We start from the raw sequence: 13,641 nt of genomic DNA, 5'->3' as shown, positions 1-13,641 counted from the left end.
GGACTGAAGCAGTGACTAGAGGTTCAGCAGCAGGGGTCAGAGGAGTTGGTGAAGAAGTAATGACAACACAGACTGCTTCTCTGATTGGTTCACTATCCTCCTCCGGACCAGACTCCTCGTTCACACCTTCAGCAGTGCTGGGACGCCCAGGATGTCCTGAGCGTAGCCCTGTCTAACTTTCTCCTGGATAGACTGTACCCTGTCGGCCCTGATGGAGCAGGAAAAGATGAACTGAACATGGAGGACAGAGCAGTGGAGACATGGTCCTGAACTGCTTTTGTGACTCCAACAGCAATTTTACTGAGCTGCTGGGAGGGCACGTTGAAGGGGGTCTTTGAAGGAGGCAACCAGAAGCCCTGCAAGACTTTTGAAACCACCTCCAACACCACCTCCTGTGGACCCAGCAGTTTGGAGCTGGGGCCCTCCTCCTGCTACTCTGTCAGGCTGCTGGTGTACCTTTGATCCTGGCTGATGATCTTGGGATGTCTGTAGGTTACAGTCATTCACAGTTTGTTTTTAAATCACTTCAGCATAGTAGAGAAATCACAACCACTGCACTGTAACTGATAACGAATGTGTCAAACATGACTCACTGTAGAGATGCTCTCTGGTGAGCTGAGCAGCCTTCTGGCTTTAAACTCAGTGTCCCTCATCTTCATGGCTGTGTTCACCTCCCACACCTGAAACGAGGAATGAGACATGAAGAGCAGATTGGACATATTTACAGGATAAATCAAACATCTTTCAGACAAAGCTACTGTGAAGTCTTCTCAGGGTTGTGGTCTCACCAGCTTGAGAAGAGGTCTGGCCTCATCCTCATCACAGTCCTCTGTGCTGTTCCTCTCTCCCTGATTACACACAGATGAGTGTGACATGAGCGAGTTAAGGTCAGGTGTAGTGTGTAAACCTGTAGAGCAATAAAGTAAAAAGACTGTGTGTGTGTGTGTGTGTGTGTGTGTGTGTGTGTGTGTGTGTCAGTGACTTACTGCACTCAGTGTGTGTCTGCACTGCTCCACCAGCAGCTCATTCAGATCTTCAGTAGTCACCTCAAATGGGAGCTGGTTTTTCTGTTCAGCCACCAGTGAAAACTGAAAGACATCACGTCTTTATGTTTAAGTACAAGTCACAGTTTCTGAGTCTTTTCCTGGCATTCAGTGTTGGTGTAGGAATGAAAACTACCTTAGAGTTACAAGAGATGATCATACATGTGTGTCAAACAACACCTGTGAGGAAAGTACAATAATGTTGAATATTACATTGTTATTCAGAGAGTTAAGTATATCTAAAATGTTTATATCCAGAATAAATTAAAAAAACTCAGATACCCTGATGGGTCTGTAGATGCATCTGCTACTAAAAACAACAAACAAGCAACAACAAAAATGTAATGACTAAATTCAACAATAAGAGAGAACTCAAACACAGTCAACAACCCAGACGCAAATGAACCATGTGTTCAGGATGGAGAGGGTTTTAGGCCTGCAGAGGGAGATTCTCATAGTAGTGTCACTGGAGTCAAACATCCTCTTTATGACACACAGATTTATTTTCATTTCAGATATTACAATTGTATTGTTATTTTATCAGATACAACCATGTCAGCTGCATAACAGCATCAGAAGACGTTATAATGGTGAATGATGGTGATGGATTTTTTTTCTTGCTCAGTATATACAATTTCAGAAATGATTTTAAAATTGGTTGTTGGAAGTTTCAAAACCCAAAGGATAAAATATGATTATTTTGTCTGACCAACAGTTAAAAACTCAGAGGTATTTCATACCAGTATTAAAGCAAGAAACAAGTAAATCCTCACATTTGAGAAGCTTCTTTTTTGTAATGGACACTTTAACATGTCGGAGCAGAATAAGCACAAGTGTAAAAGATAACATCACATTAATACTAGTGGCGATGGCTAATTGAATGAAACTGGCCCATCTCTTTTAATTGCATGGTAGTTACATCTCGTACAATTTTTTTTCTGCTATGAATCATTATTGATTATTAAAATTGTCACAGATTTTTATTTTATCAATCAACTAATTGTGTAACTGCCTAATACACTAGTTGCAGGCAAACAAGTGAAGCTTGTGCTTCCACAGGATGCTGTACAGCACTTACCAAAAATCATACCAGTATTACATTTTTGCATGTTTGCCTGTTCTGACAGGACAAGGCCTGTAGAAATGTGCACTATATTGCTCAGTGTTAGAGGTATTTATTATTGTTTTCAGTTCCTGCATCCATGCAGACCTGTGGAGGAATTTAGCATCATCAACAAGCCATTAAATATTTTAGCAACTTTTTTCAGCACTATGTTTGCTACTTTATTTTTTAACAAATATCTTTAAATGTAGTTACTGTATACTTAAATAAATAATGCTAATGTAATGTGAATGTATAAGCTGCAATGTCCTCAACTTTAATGGATGTAAACATTAACTTTTTTATAGATATTAAGAAAAGTATGTTACACATCCTGTCCTTGTGCTCTGTAAAAATGTACATAATGCATTTTCTTTTAATATTTTATCATGTGTGTATCAGTATGGGTGTGTGTGTATCTATGTATGTGATGTGTATGGGCATGTATGCATATATATATATATATATATATATATATATATATATATATATATATATATATATAATTTTTATTCATTCATATATTGTTTTATCCTGTCTGTGTTTTATCTTGCTTCTGGACATTTTATTTGCTTTGTAAAGTGTCCTCGGGTGTCTTGATAGGCTTTTATATGTAAATGTATTGTTATTATTATTATTATTATTATTATTATGTTTTGTGGTTGTGGTTGACAGTCATGAGAGTTTTCCATCCAACAGCCTCTTCTCTGCAGAAGAGAAACCTCTTATCTCCACTGTGGCTCCATCCCATCGCACCCCTCCACCTACAGCAGACAGAGACGTCATGGTATGATACAAGTAAACCAATAAAAACCACAGAGGTAAAGTGTGTGAGTTGATGAAAGCACTGTTCTCCATAAAAGAGATGACTTCACTGTCTGTCTGGGAAACTTTCCAATGCCCATAAAGTCTCACCTGTGTCCTGCAAAGTTTAAAGTAGTTTGTGGTTTGAGTTATTAGTGCTTTGAGTATTTTGCTTATCTGAGCTTGTACTGTATTACAGAGTTAACAACCTTTGTCATATGAATGTTTAACAAAGCTCACAGATCTTGACTGTCATAAATCGTACACTCAGACTTCTGTCAGGATGACACGTCATTTTAGTGTCAAGTGTTCCTGAAATTCATTCATTCAGTTCAAGTTTTTTTTAAAACAAGAAGGTGGAAACATTTCTAGCTACTTCCAGTGAGTAAGAAGTCCATTAATCATACGATACCATACCAAATCTAACTATGAAATGTGTCCTTGTTTGAACAGGTCAAAACACAGTAATCATGCTGGTTTGTGTATTTTTTGTAATAACCCAGTGTAAAGATTGAGAATTGTTTCAAATACCAACTTTATGTTGGAAGAACTTAAAAAAAAAAAAGAAAACCTCACTTATTAAGAGCCCTGTTTTATTTATTTTTTACATTTGAAGTGTTGTTAGCTCCACCCTGCTACTTTTTACATGGCAGTCCCACCACATCATATGTTGTTATGAAGTTTCTGTCATGAAACAGCATCAAGCATCATCATACTGTTGAATGGCTCTTTTCAACCACATGCCAGAAGCTGTTGGTTTCTGTTTTTGTTGTAGCTGCCATGAGTGGCCTGTACTTTAGCAGCTAGCTTCACTCTGTGTTTGTGTGTAAATGTGAGGCAAGTTGTTGTTAGGGGTGATTGTGTGTTTGCCTCTGTGAGGCATCACATGGATTTCCGGTTTCTGAGCCTGTTGACTGTTACTGTGTTTCTGTGCTGTTGTTACACTGTGATACAGAAGAGCAGTTTCTTGCAGCATTATCGGATTTAGATTTAAACTATTAAAAGGCTTTTTTCAGTGTTAAATTTAGATTATTTTAAACTTAAGCTGTGGCACATATTGCAGTAACATAATTTACTGGTCTGATACATCTTGGGAATATTGAGGGGCACAGCTCAACATCATTACTGAACTGCAGGTGGATTTTTTGTTGGTTCAGACTCATCCTCCTCTGTACTGTGTACATTATAGTAACCTATTCCCAAACTTCTGCCTCTGCTTTCTTGCATAGTTTATTATAATAATAATTAAAGAAAATAATAATAATTATTATTATAAATATGTATACATTTTGTGCCTTAAATGACCAGAATTTGTTTTATTAATTGTATCCATGTCTGTTTCTTTCATAATAGCTACTGTTAATTGTCACTTTACATCTTAAAACAAAAGCAATTGTTTTACTAAAAGTAACTGTAGAATTTTCTGTTTTAATTGCATTCATGTCTTTCCTTACATTCCTAGATGTGTGCAGAACAGTGTTTTAAGTACGTTTCGAATTGAAATGAATAGAAACTCCTGAACAGACAGCCATTAGACGTAAAAGGGTTAAAAAACAATTTTAAAAATCTACAATGTGTTTTGATAACACTGTAAAAAGTGTATCTGACATGTATATGAGTCATCTTGGGAAAAGTAACAGTATTGTACTTTAACTGTGATTCATGCAGACATGTATAAGAAATGGTCAAATTTATAAGAATATTATTATTTAGAAACACTGTTTTAATAATATCAGGTTATGGCTCCATATATACTGTAGTGAACAAATCCAATGATACCAGAAATTAGACAGTTTTTTTTTTTTGCCTTGAATTTTCTGATTAGTGAATTCAAATTAAACTGAGAACAAAATTTAATTGGGTTTCATTTCAGGCCTGAAGGCAGCGACAAACGAAAACTGACAGGGTGTAGATGTGGTGTTTAAAATTGAGGAAGTGTGGAAATTAACATTAATGTTGCTGGTACGACACAGTGGTACAGCTGCTGGATCGTTGCATCTTTCCTTCTTTACTACAACCTCTGGTGGAAGTTCTCAAAATGCAGAGACATGAACACAATTTCATATTCACAGATTGTGTCTTTCTCAGCTCTCTCTCTCTCTCTCTCTCTCTCTCACACACACACACACACACACACACACACACACACACACACACACACCCCACTGTGTATCCCCTGATAATTAAGAGCCTAATGGATCTTGTGTACGCCGGTGGTCACAGTTTGGCTGGCATTTGCACAGATGAATGACTTGTCCAGTCACTCTGTCTCTGCAGTGCACCGTGGCTCTATTGTCAAAACCAAAAGAGCCGAGCGTCTCCACAGACCCACGGGCAACCAATCACAAGTCCAGCTCTCATTAGCAGGCATCCATTGTGGGTGACAAGAGGAGATAATTACCTTTGACTACATGAGCTCTCGCTCGCTTTCTGCCACTGGCAACAATGCTTGGCCTATAATAGAGAGTGTGGATCACTTTAGAGATAAAAATACACCCAGTGTGACTAAATTGGTCTCCTTTTTGACAGGGGACATGTCTACGACTTGCAAGGTGCGTTCACTGTAATATCTAATAGTTATTGAACATGTTGAATCAGTTTGACATCAGTGCATTATATTGATTATGAGGACATGTTTCTTAGCCATCCCTGTACCAGTTTTCCATCACTGTAGCTTGATCTAGCTGGATCCCTCTGAAAAAAGATCCACGCAGCTAAGACAGTAACAAACCAGAGGAAAGGCTGCACCACTCCACTCACACACAAACACACACACACACATACAGTATACAAACAGCACCCAGCCAGATTTAGAGTTAACAAAATAGGATGATGTGAAGAGGTGGCTAGTGAGCATGCTCTGTGATTGACAGGCCGGGCCGCTGTCAGCTCCTCCAGGCAGGCATCAGCGAGCAGCAGCCCTGCTACTGTCAGAGCTCTGTTCTGGTCCACTGTGCCACACATACATATGCACATGGCCGAGCACACACAAATGCAGATGGGGGTGGACACACGCACAAGCGCATGCACAGATACATGTGTATGCACACACACAGACACACACATGCACACACGCACACACGCACACACTTTTTCCTCTGCGTGTCACTCACACACACATCCATGCACGCACACACTTTCTGTCCCATGCTACGCCCCAGCTGTCAAAAGCCAGTTAAATAACGAGTCTGCTGCTCTCCTTCCTTTTTGCATAGAGGCAAAGAAGTTGGTTATTGCTTGTATAGAAGCAGCCGCATGTGTGTGTGTGTGTGTGTTTGTGTGTGTGTGTGCCTTCCTCCCAGCTGCAGCACGGTCAGCCCACATGGGAGAAAGTCTCATGAGGCTCTGAGAATATCCAGGCAGACCCTCCCCTCTCTGTTTAGACTGAGGCAGTGATAGGCAGCCTTGTACAGTAGCCAACCTCCTATTTTAATGCACTTCCCAGGAAAAAAAAAAATCCTTGTTAAACCACAATACATTATATGGTATTATCCTAGTTTATGTACTGTGGGACTGAGCCTACACCCGAGGAGTTGTAGAAGCTTGTGATTTATAAACAGATCTTTATAAGTTATAGTACGGTGTAATTTACATCAGACAGGTCCGTGGTCACTGCCATTACAAACATGACTTCCAGGTGGCAGGACATTTATTATTCACATACATTTAAATATATCTGACAGTCCAACATGTTTTATGCATTTAGGCATGTCAGCAGTTGCCCAGCAGCATGGGCAGTTAAAAGCACCAGGAGCTCAGAGGGCTGCATATGACTGACAACAGAGAGCAAAGTTGGCACATGAGGTGCAATGCAGTGTGGTTGTTCCCATGTAAAGATTTACTTTGGTGTTAATCAGTCGGCAGAGGCAACAGCGCTGAGCATAAATACAAAAATGAAACAGTGAAAAAGACAAAGCACATGGTGCAGATTTGTTGTAGGTTAAAGTTAATATAGGAAGTGTCCTGCATTGTAATATATTGTAGGAGTCTAGAGCCAGTACATATTTGTATACAGCTTTGGGGTAAATGCTGCCATCAGCATAATGACAGGGATCACAGGCATTAGGATACATCCTCTGGGGATCATGAATGTCTGTACACAAATCCATCCAATAATTCAGCCTTCATCACAGTGGTGCACCAACTGACATTGCCTTCACTGTAGCAATGCAAGTAGCGTGGCTAAAAAAATACTTCATAAATCGTATTTTGTTCATGAAACTGTCTTCCAACAGTAACACCAGTTTAGCATTTATGGTAGGCTACATAAAGCTGCAATAATAGATCATTTGCAAGCAGATATACAGGCATTTTTAAGTATTTAGTGATGCAACAGTTATAACTCCTCCCACGAAGTATCTTTAACTTGGGTATAAACAATTGATGGCTGATTGACAATATAACACAGCTCTAATCATATAAAATATTACAAATTCACTTATTCTGCTTATTAATTGCATTTATTACTTAAGTAGTTATTCATACATACCCGTTCTTCCATCAGTGTGTAAAAGTATAAGGGAGGATCTAGTAAACAGATGTTGATTTAAAAAGTTTGAATTTGACTCCTAAATAAAGTTTTAAACCTGCCAATGAGTCTTTTGTACAGGAAATAAAAGTGATAAATGCCTCATGAGACACTGTAAACATTTGTGTCAAATACTATTGTTATGGCGATTTAAACATAATGACTGCTGTTTATGTTTTATCAGTCATGCATTATGTGTTTATGCAGATAGAGATTATTCACAGTAGGACTCACACAGGGGTGGAAGTAACGAAGTACATTTTCTGCTTGTACTTTTTGCACCGCCCAGCGACCACAGCAAACCAAATCAAAGACACCTGTCGTGTTGCACCAGGTGCATGCTGGGTCTGATTAAATGCCAAATGCTAATATGTTAACGGTTACTTCAGTGTTCTGTTCCACCGTCGGTGAGGTGTGCACCACCTTTCTGCTGTGTCTGATAATCCTTGTTGTACGAGGCTCATTCAGCTCAGTGTCTGAAGACATGGAGGAGCACAGTGAGACAGAGGCGGGGTGGACTGGTTATATTCTGCATTGAGAACTAGCAGCTGGATTCAGAGCAGATTATGGACTTCCCGGTGCACAAGACTCAGAGTGACGTTCAGACAGGTGTGTGCAGTAAGAGGAACCTAATTCACGTAGCGTTTTGTCTGCGTTTGTCAGCTGCAGTAGAGTTTATGTTATTCATACATCTCCGCTTTTTCTGCTGCTTTATTCTGCTGTTAATTCTATAAGAAGAGGCAGCTGTTTGATTTGTGTAGCTTAATATTGCTACACAAAGTCTATAGACACCCGCCGAGGTGTCCTGCTGTTTCTACTCTTTTGTCCCTGTGATGGCCACAGTCACAGATGATAACAACGACACAGGGTAATGTCATTACAATCCTTCTCATTCACCGATTTACAAACCATTAGTTTGTTATCAACACAGGTTATTTTCATTTCATCAGCCACACCAGAACAGTATCATTTGCATTCAGTCACACGAAGACATTTAATATCACAGTTAGTTTGATTTAGAATCTGTTTAATTTTTAAATTTAACCTTACGTTGTTTTACATGGAGTGCACACATTTTAACACAGAAGGGTTACAAAGGCAATTTTCTGTTTGTATCAATCATTAGTTCCCTTGGTGTTTGGGGTCTCTTCCTGGTCAAGCAAAAGGCTCATTGGGCTGAACAATCCCCTGATGGGCCATCGGGGGAATTTGGGTTTAGTTAGTTTTGTGTGTTACTTGGTTTGACCAAGCCACTATATATGTTACCCAATATCTCATTGTGTTGGGTTGGTTTGTAAACACCTTGTCTTACATGGTATCTTGAGTATAATTATGTTTTGTTGACCTCTTTTTATAGGCCTAATTATTATACTCTTGTTTTCTATTATTTGGATAAATAAAAAGCCAGTTCTTTTCAACAATTACTGTTCTTGTTGCGTCACTGCTTGGTTGCTGACCATCCTATTTACAGAAGGTAGGCTAAATAACAGGAACACCTCCCTGTATCATGTAATACACCTCAGTAGCACCACAGAGCACATCCTCCAAAATGATCATGCAGTTAAATCAGCAACTCTCTCCAACAATTAATAATATTAAAATTGCAGCAGTGTTGTATAAGACTGCATTAGCTTTAGCTTGGTGCTCCTAATAAACTGCCAGCTGAGTGTATATGTGTGATTACTGTTACATCACAGGCTGCAAAGTGCCTGGCTGGAATTTATTGGTTGCTTTTGGTGCAGTTCTCACCTAGGAACAGCATATTGGCTATATGCAATGAAATACCATTGGCTGGTAACCAAAAGATGTTCTTTAATTTAACAATCTCATGTTATTGTTAGGTTAGGTTTTACCTCTCCTTTTCCCCCTTTTAACGTTATTCTGAGCACCTTTTAACTGACACACTTTTTACTTGTATCGGAGTAAAATTTCAAATTTAAAAAGTAACAGTGCTTGAGCACAGTTTTCCAGTTCTCCTTCCACCCCTGCACCCCTTTGCCTTTTTACTTAGATATAAAAACACAGAACAACAGAATATGCATTGGGAAGTTGTATCAGGACATACATAATATGGTTTTTGTTTCTTTATGCAATATATTTTTTATATATTATGTATTTTGTAAACCTCAGTCTTTATTTTTGGGGAAGAAGTTGCTTTTGGTCGTAGTGCATCACGTTTCCATCTTATTCAATCCTACACTTTGCAAATTGAATTCTGTTCACACTATCATCAGTGGCTAATATGGTTTCAGAAATATCTAAGACTGGTGACACCAACCTGTCAAACCTGAGTGTGGCCCATTCTCCCTCGCTGTCGCTGTCGACACTATCAGCAGGAAAAAACGTAACCACTTAATGTTTCCTTTCTCCCCGTTGGACCATAACATGTTATGAAATATTAAATACACTGACCAATGTCATCATTTTAAATCATAATACATCACCATCACTGATGACGGTGTCTTAACAAGTGGCTTAACTGCCTTGGAGGTGGGGGTAACATGTTACTTCACTAACATCTGCATTTCATGATTGATTTGACTTTGCAGATCCCATCTACTCTTGATTAAAGTTTTCACTCTGGTCTGACTCTGACCTTCAGTCGCAGTCTTTGACACCTGACATTCTGTTTCCAAATGCTGATAACGTCACTTAACAGAACACTGTGAATATTTCCGACTGATTGCAAAACTTCCTCGGCTTTTTAGTCTTAATGACAGAATCTGCAAATATAATTACTGCTGCAAGAAAACCCAGCCGGAGATAGCGGAGAGAAGCTGTCATATGCTATTGTTTTCCAATCTGTGTCCTCCAACTGAACTTCACCGACCGACAGTTTAATTGGTTTCAGGGAATCGGGTGTGAAGAGGAGCCACGACCTTGATCTTTCTCCCTGATAAATGTATTTTTTTTTTTTTTTTTTTTACCAGCTATACATGCAAATATGCAGAGGGTGTGTGTATGTGTGTTAGGCAGTCAAGAGGGAGGTAAACAGATACAGATTGTCTCATTTTATTGTGTGTTTAGTGGCTGATTAGAGGCCTAATTAAATACAGTGTTAGTGAGTTCAGAGGCAAACAGAGGAGACACTGACCCTGCGACTTCTAATGCACCCCGGGGGATCATCTGAACAAAGAGAGTAGATGCACACAGGCTGATAGAGAACATACATTCAGAGACTTTGAACAAACAAGCATCATCAGACCTTTATCATCAGAACCTGTCCTTAATTCACTCTTCACCTTGTATGATGAATATTAATGAGAGGGCAGGGGGAAATTAAACAAAACTAAACATTAGCTCCTGATGATGTTGGCTTAAGTTCAGACCTGCAGGATAAAAAACAAAAAAAACATGGCAACACTGGTGCCTGGTGGAAACAAAACTCTACCAACCAGTGTGCATGCTGTATCATGACAGGAGCTGAAATAAAAAATAATGGAGATGATGGAAGTGTTTAAATGAAAATGCAAAACAATTGTAAACACCAACAGGCACTAAAAGTTGTGTAGCTTCTGTCATGTTGTGTCACCTCCTGCACAGCTTAAAGCTAAACTTTGTCACACAGTACTCAAGGTTGTAAAGCGTCCATTTACATGGCAGGTGAACAGGTAAGGGAAGGTAAAAGCTTTTGTCAGTGCTGGACTTATGCAGGAACAGGGCTACGGCTATTACAAACTCACAAAAATACCGGTAGACAAGATTAGTTTGTTCATGTTTGGCACAGCAAACACTCAGGATATAAGCACTAGTAAAAATGTCACAACCTCGCCATATGCCCAGGGTTTACTGTGCTAAAAGTGCAAGCTACAAAGTAAAAGTCACTGGACGTCCATTCAGTTCTTCCTTTCTTTCTTCTGTTCTTTTAAATACATAGATGTTCTAGAGTCATACTATATGAACTAGTTAATGGCAGAATGTTTAGGTTTGTGTACTGCATACAAGAGGTCAGTGTGGGCTGACTATCAGTTATTCCTGCTGTATGTAAACAGCACTTGCTTCATTAAAGACACTAAAGGTGTCTCATAGCCTGGAGTCCCATCTTGCCACATTGGAGCTTTTAATGCTACAAGTTTAGCGTGAAACCTGCAAAGTGGATGATTGAAAAATCACTTTGGTGACATAATTGCTGTATTTCAGTGAATAGTAGGCCTATTTTTGTTTGTTTGTTTGTTTGTTTGTTTGGTGAGCTACAATTCAGTTCTGCACCTCCACAAAATTAAGAGCCTTAGAAGAGACATATTTATAAAAAAACAAAACAAAAAGAAAAACACCACAATTGAAGCAGCATAAACTTGATATCCTGATTTTTAGTCTCTAGTATGGGACAAGCTTAAAGAATGCTGGATACTAAATTTCCCACGATGCAGCTTCCCCTGTCACTTGTGAGCACCCATTTCTTTCAAACTCAGTTCCCCATTTTTGTGCTGTTGTTGTTTTTCAAGGCCAAGCCGAGATCAGTGTTATTTTCTCCGACTGTAGACAGCTCCTTCTAAAGCCACATCAGAAATTAAACTTCTTTTTTCCACAGGCTCAGTAGTAATAGTAGCAGTTTTTAGTTCATGAGAGGTTTTGAAAAAAATAGGTCATCTATAACGAAGAAGAGCTGGCCATTCTTAATGAAGTCTTACATGTGCTGAATATGTCTTTGTTGGGCTGCACAGGGTTTAATAATCTTTTAATAGTTAAATCGTGAATGTCAGCAGAACAGGAGTCATGGCGTCTTCTCTGGACAGCTGAGATTAAACAGGAAAAATTCTAGCTCTTGAGGGAGGGAGAACATCTGGCTCAGTCCGAGGTGCTGTGAACGTTTCCACTGTTTCACAGCTGCTGGTCTGTCACCGTTGAGGAATTAGCGAGGTACATCAGATTTAAGGCAGAACATTTTCACCACTCTAAGAGTTGACACACTGCGGGACGACATACAATCAGAACACAACGTACAACCAACACAATCACTGACACTCACCTGAAAACACAGCACTGACACCCAGGTGCATCCCAACCATTGTGAACAGCTTAACCATTTAGTGTTGTGGAAGCTAGTCAGTCATATCAAATATAGGCCTTCATCAAGATGATATAAAAGTTCCCAAATGGACCTTCACAGATTTAAATAGAGACAGAAAAGAGCAAACAGAAGTGGGGCAGAATATACTAACAATATGACAAATGGCAAATATGCAAATATCAACATTAAAGGGGCTATTTGTAAGTTTTTTTGGCTGCCAAACATGGTTTCTTGCTGGTAGTGGGTGGTGGTGATTGTTGCTTGACAAGAGGTTCAGCCATTATTGCGTTTGTAAAACAAGAGATTATAATTCGCCCCCTGAGCAGTGCAGATTGGAGGCTACAGTGAGTCGCTATCAGAAAGTGACAAGACAGGCCAGGGCTAGCTGGTTAGCGTGCTAACTTCAATAGAGGAAAAGACATGATGGTTGTTCAAAGTGACAAGTAATAACTACAGCGGTACAGGGAGCACATGACATGGACAGCTACCAGATATACAAAACACACAGACAAAATTGAATTGGAAACATTTTTAAGTAAAACATCTTGGAAATCACTGCACCAGTATGTGAAAACAACCTATACTGCAGCTTATTCACATAAAGACACAAGTCTGCAGAAGAGCATACATGAAAATCTTATCAAGGTATTCATTTCACTTACACTTACACTTTACATATGATCAGACTGTGATGTGGAGGTGTGGAGTCTCCAGCTGTCTGAGAGTCCGGAGCTATACTGTACACAGTACAGAGAGGCTGCGAGAGCACAAAGCATATCTGCATTGTTGTGTTATTATCAGTTATCTAAACCAAAGGAGGAAATTGTTTAAAATGAGCCAAAATATCACTGCAGTGGCCAAACCTTTGATTTCCATTTAGCTCGTGTTCCTCCAGAGGCCTGTGAAGGCTATTTCACATGCAAACCCCCTCCACTACTGCCCCCCAACCCCCCCTTTTTATTCCCCAACCCTCTCATCCCCTCTCCACCCCATTGGCGCTAACAATACCCCTCTCACCGCACCGCCCCACTCTCAACAGGCTTCTGTGGAATTTATTCAAATATTTTGACATTTCGCCTCCCCTCACTTCCCGAGCAGAAATGATTTGTGACAGCTGGAGATGGGCTCAGTCGGAGGAGCTTCCTCCAACACC

This window comes from Trachinotus anak, unplaced genomic scaffold (assembly GCF_046630095.1).
Source record: "Trachinotus anak isolate AG129_WGS33_773 ecotype Australia unplaced genomic scaffold, CSIRO_AGI_Tana_v1 ptg000032l, whole genome shotgun sequence".
NCBI lineage: Eukaryota > Metazoa > Chordata > Actinopteri > Carangiformes > Carangidae > Trachinotus > Trachinotus anak.
Note: the sequence above shows the minus strand (reverse complement) of the source record.